The sequence below is a fragment of the Macaca fascicularis genome, chromosome 20, assembly GCF_037993035.2.
Source record: "Macaca fascicularis isolate 582-1 chromosome 20, T2T-MFA8v1.1".
Taxonomy (NCBI): domain Eukaryota; kingdom Metazoa; phylum Chordata; class Mammalia; order Primates; family Cercopithecidae; genus Macaca; species Macaca fascicularis.
This window is the reverse complement of record NC_088394.1, coordinates 74,669,277-74,675,383: the sequence shown is the minus strand read 5'-3', so window position 1 is coordinate 74,675,383 and position 6,107 is coordinate 74,669,277. Positions and strand designations below refer to the sequence as shown.

The following is a 6,107-nucleotide window of genomic DNA, read 5'->3' as shown; positions in this document are numbered from 1 at the left end:
ACCCAGGATGTGGCTGTCAGCTTGAGGTGTTAAGAGGAGCAGTTTATAAAAAGCCTGGTTAAATATAGGAAGTACAGTTGCATTTCAGGTAACTCGAGATTTGAACATCCAATACGGCTTTAACGGAGGCAATCTATTTGGCCCATTTTCACAGATATATAATAAATGACACCTATTTTAAGGTCTATAATTTTTCCTCCTTAGCTCGACCAGAAAACACTTCCTCCAGCCTAATTCATGCTCCCTTATCCTCCAAATGTATATCCTCCACGTTTATTTTCCCCACTAAAATAAACACATCCTTAAACTAGTTTGCATACCCCTAGTGTAAAACAACAACCGTAACAACAACAAAACATTAAATGCTTCATTATGATTTAATATTCTGTCACCAGAACTCAAAACCTGAGTTTGAGTATTTTGGGTCTCTTTCTCTCCTTTAAATTATTATTAAAATGGTAATTTTAATGCAAAAGGCTGTATTGAATTTTTAAACATTGTTTTGTTTTGAATTTCAGCTGTCTTAAAAGTCCATTTTTTCCCCCTTTCCTCTCTGTAGGGCAGAGGATTGAACTTCTCTCGTGCCCTGCTTCCTCATTTGTAAAATGCAGGATCTACCTATGATGTAGGTGGTTCAACAGTAGTCTGTATGTGACGTATGGCACACAGGTCAACCCATGGAAGTGTATGTTATATCTGCGTACCCATGCAGACAGCCCTTGGTCACAGAGGGCTATGCCACCGTAGTCTCGGTCCACCCACCTCTAAGGAGTAAAACACATCCAGACCATGTGATCAGCAATTGACAATTTTAGAATACACTTGGCTAATTTCTCTGATCCCACTGCTACAAATAAACCTTGCAGTCGTTGTTTTTGTTCAGGTTCGAATTTCACTATGGCCCTAGGGGCATAAAGATGAATTATTTGATTGCAAAGAGAAATAAGAGACCACGTGTCAGGCTGCTTTGCAAATCAATTCACCTCCCCCGCAAAGATGCTCCTTCCTACTTAAGATATACGGCTTTACAAGGATTTGGGCAGCATCTGTGTTTGCCGTGTCAGAGGGCAAGACGCATGCAGATGTAATATCACCAAGCAGTGTAATCCGAGTGTGCATGAAAAATAACTGCAGAGGGAATGAGGGAACCCTTTGCCACGGGCCCTGACAGCACCTCAAATAAGTACTTTACCTAATCTTCCTTGTTGATTCCTATCTGCGCCCAGTGACTTCATGCAGCTGCCATCCACTAACCAGTTAGGGCATGTTGATCGCGGACACTGTAATCAGAGCTGAGGTCTCCAATGGTAAAGCAGGCTTGCTGCCAAGATGGGGCAAGACCCTAAAGAGAATGGCAGAAAGGACCCGAAAGGTGAACTTGACAGCCAGCATGGCTGGATTAAGCTTCTGTTTTATTTAACTCTGTATCCCTGGGGCTTGGCGTGGAAAAATGCCCAGTAAATGCTGCATGTAGAAATGATTGAAAGACTTTCCAGAAAGAGAGAAGCACCTCCACCACTGGGCAACAGTAATTATTTGCATACAGTCTTTTCAGCTATTTTACAGTAGATTAAAATGGATATTTGTGGTGAGCTCCTTGTAGTAGACAAGGTTCATTCATTCATTCATCAGATATGTATTGAGTGGACACTGCCCTAGCTTTGGTGCCTGTTCATCTTGGTAGCTCAGGAATTCAGCAATTACACAGGGTGCAATGGATAAATGTTAGATACAGGAGTGGACGATCAGGTCTGGGAGAGAAATAGCAGAGTCTGTGGAAAAGCTAATAGATATGGGACACTTCTGTAGATCCCAAGCGCTCTGGCCAAGTTCAATACTCCTTGGCACAGATGAACTTGTAGTTTCTTAGGCTGCTATGCAACAGGACCACTATGCAGCATGGTTATTTTGGCTGCAAGATGCTGAGTCTTAGAAAAACTCAGGCATTCAAGAGCATGCCCCTCCTTTGACAGGTGGAAAAACTGAGGCAGAGAGAAGGATTGTAGTTTATCCTTGATCAAGGAGCAGCTTGGAGACAGAGGTAGGACTAAACTCTGGTATGTTGAGCAATCGATGCTCTGCCAGACTGCAGCATCTCCTCTGTAGGCTGGACAAGCTCATGGGCTGACGCTCTAGGGAAGAGGCAGACAGTAACCAAGGAAACAAATGTATACATACTCAGAGAGTGGTAAGTCCTCAAAAGAAAAGAAACATAGCGGGTGTGGAGAGGGAAGGTTTGAATTCAACTCCACCATTTGCTAGCTAAGTAACTCCGCTTGCCAAGGCTCTCTTACCGTCAGTTTCCTCATCTGAACAGTACTAAGGCTGATTGTAACACCTGTCTCCTAGGGTTGTTGGGAGATGCAAAGAACACTGGCACGTAATGAGCACTTCATAAATGATGGTTATTTTTATTTTATTATTGTTACTTAGGTAGGGTGGTCAGGATAGGCCTCTGAGAAAGTGATATTTAAACTATGTTAGAAGGATAAGAAATTAGATACTAGTGGTGGTGGATGCCTGTAGTCCCAGCTACTTGGGAGGCTAAGGCTAGAGAATCGCTTGAACATGGGAGGCGGAGGTTGCAATGAGCCGAGATCGTGCCACTGCACTCTAGCCTGGATGACAAGAGCGAGACTCCATCGCAAAAAAAAAGAAAAAAAAAAAAAGGGTAAGAAAGCGCCAGCCACCACTCTTCCCAGGCAAAATAAACAACATGTGCAAAGGCCTTGAAGCAGATACAGGCTCTGTGTATCCCGCGAAAAGAAAGAAGACTATAGCAGTTGCAGGACATTGAGAGGACATTGGGCAAAGCTACTTGCGGTAGGAAATAAACTCTGAGACGCAGGCAAGAGTTCAGGTCTTCATGACATGTAGACCCTGGAAAAGAGTGTGGATTTTTACTCTAAATGGAATAGGAAGCCACTAGGGATGGGAGGTGGTGTATTCATCAGCTACTGCCAAAATACTGCCACATGACAAACAACCTCAAAATTTCAATAATTCACAAGATCAAATATTTATTTTCCTCACTCACTAGTCTATGGATTGGCCGAGGTTGGTCTGATGTTGACTGGGTTTGCTGAACATGGCTCCAAAGTGTAAGTCAGATTCAGGTCTGTTTCATCTATCTCATTCTGGAGCCTAAGCTGAAGAAGAGGCATCGGCAATGGGAAAAATACAAGAGTACAAACCCAGTCGTGCAAGCACATCTCAAGACTCGGCTGACATCATGTTGACAATATCCCATGATGAAAAAAAATTATGTGGCCAAGAGCCAAAAATCTAGGAGCAAGAAAGTTCATTTCAGTGCTCATGAGACTATGGCAAGGGTGCGGATAGCTAGTATTACTACAAAGGACTTTAGCCTTGCTGGAGTATACTGGAGTGTAGTGACATGATCATGGCTCAGCGCAGCCTTAAGCTCCTGGGCTCAGGTGATCCTCCTGCCTCAGTCTCCCAAGTAGCTGAGACTACAGGCATGCACCATCATTTCCCACTAATTTAAAAATTTTTTTTGTACAGCAATGTCTTGCTATATTGCCAAGGCTGGTCTTGAACTCCTGGCCTCAAGCAATCCTCCTGCCTTGGCCTCCCAATGCACTAGGATTACAGGTGTGAGCCATCATGCTCAGCCCTGCTGTACTTTAGACCCAAGTACGTCAGCAGACCCTGCTTTGACAAGTACCCAAACCACCCATGGGTCATCATATCAAAAAGATGTCCTTGGACAAATCACATGCTGGTTTGCACCATCTTAGCTCTGGCTTTCCTGAGCATTTTGGCCTTCTCAGAGTAGTCCCCCTCCACCTTCCCTTGTGGATGGAGACAGATCATGGGCCTCCGCGGTAGCCTTCTGAGACTTGCTGCAGGGTTCCGGTTCACAGCAGTTAGAGTCAGGGCTGGAAGGAGCAGCAGTTGTGTTTTCCTTGGCAGGTTTCTGGCATGCACACGTTCCTGGTATTAAAATACAATGTGCTTTTTCCAAACTAGATGATCTACACTAACCATTATATTTTATTTGTAAACTAGCCCTCTACCCACCCACCCTCAACTCTGGTCTTGGAACGATTTGAGGGGGATGAAAAAAAGAGGAAGAAGAGAGAGGAGGAGAAGGAGGAGGAAAAGGAGAAGAAATCTATGAGGGGGTGTGGCAGTGAAGGGGTGGATGTCTATGAAAATTTATGTGCTGAAAAACAGCTGTAAAATGTTTAATGTTTCAATGAACGTTTTATGTTTACCATAAAAAATCCTCCAGCCAAGAAGGGCTTTAAAATGTTACATTTCCAAACAGATCCAAAGAAAGAAGAAAAAAAAAAAAGGATTTCCACAAACCCCTCTCTGTGGAGTGACCCCCAAACGCTAACCATTAAAATAGGGTCCTTCCACATTGTGTATTGACCTAGGTCAATGGTGAGGGACAAGGGAATAATAGCCATGACACAGGGAGAGGCCAGCAACAAGAATGAAAAATATGCTCAGTTTTTCAAAGCTAAGTACCCATGGCAGAAAGCCTTGGAAACTCAGGCTTTTGAAGGGAGAGGTGGAGGGAGGCGGGGAAGATGCCCAGCTCAGCCAAAAGCTTGCTAAAAGATCCAACTGTGATCAGTCAGTCCACCAACAGGAAGAACTAATCAAGCGCCTTAATACTGAGTTCTTCCAGGAAAGATCCTGGCTGAAGGGACCCTGGCTTTCACAGAGAGAGGCATGTTCAAATTCAACCTCCACTCTAAACTAGCGTTGGCTCCTACAGTCAGTTTTTTAACCTCTTGGGATCTCTGTTTCTTCATCAATAAAATGCAATGGCAGGCATCACTGGCCCACACTGAATAAATGGTATGTGCTGGGGAGCAGGGGAAACCAGGAGTCGGGAGGAAGTCAGGTTACGGGCAGCCTGAATCAGGTAGGGAAATTAAGACTTGATGTAGCAGGAAACAGACAAAGTTGAAGCTTTGAGGAAAACTGGAGTTTTACTCTTCTTTGCTTAACCAATGACTTTAGTGAAGTCACCATGTGGGTCTTCAGGCCAAGAAACCAGTTTTACTTTTGAATCTCCTTTGTAATTAATATTTTCCACATTTTGAGGTAATAGAAATGCAGTGCGGGCCGGTAATAGAAATACACAGTGGCTCACTCCTGTAATACCAGCATTTTGGGAGGCTGAGGCAGGTGGATCACTTAAGGTCAAGAGTTCGAGACTAGCCTGGCCAACATGGTGAAACCCCATCTCTACTAAAAATACAAAAATTAGCCAGGCATAGTGGCAGGTGCCTGTAATCCTAGCTACTCGGGAGGCTGAGGCAGGAGAATTGCTTGAACCCAGGAGGCAGATGTTGCAATGAGCCGAGACCCTGTCACTGAATTCCAGCCTGGGTGACAGAGCGAGACTCCATCTCAAAAAAAAAAAAAAAAAAAAAAAAGCAGTGTGGACCATAGGCCCTTCCTAACCTGGCCCCTTCAAGCGTCTTCTGCATATAATGATCATGCAGTTACTCTAAATCAGCAAACAAATAAAAATCAAACGTCACATGTACCTTCTGAGACGCACCTTGCAGTTACAGCCTATGTGTTTTTAAAGTCCTGTGCCTTCAGCTTACTATATATCCTTCCTTAAGCCCGGCCTTTTCACCAACTCTTATTCAGCCCTCAAAACTTAGTTCAAATATCACCTTCACGGACCTTCTGATCTGTGTCGAATGCCTGTTTACTGGGTTCTGACAGCACACGCTGCTGTGGTGTACCCCAATATTCTTCACACCACATCTAGACATTCCTTATGTTACCGGCGGAGGGTGTCCAGGTTCTTGGCGTTTTGAATAAGCAATTGGACAAAACGCACAAACAAAACGAGGAAAGAATGAAGCAACAAAAGTAGAGATTTATTGAAAATGAAAGTACACTCCAAACGGTGGGAGAAGCCCAAGCATAGAGGCTCAAGAGCCTGGTTACAGAATTTTCTGGGGTTTAAATACCCTCTAGAGGTTTCCCATTGGCCGCTTGGTGTACACCTCATGCAAATGAAGTAATGGCCCACAATCAGTCGGACTGGCGGTGGAAATAAGTTACACTCCTATGCAAACGTCTGATTGGTTGTGGAAAGCAACCAA

At 44.1% G+C, this 6,107-nt stretch overlaps 1 protein-coding gene across 3 annotated transcripts in view; it reads right to left on the bottom strand.

Moving 5' to 3' along the window:
• WWOX (WW domain containing oxidoreductase) overlaps positions 1 to 6,107 on the bottom strand; it is a 1,124,793-nt gene that overhangs the window by 460,293 nt on the left and 658,393 nt on the right. The window lies entirely within an intron of this gene.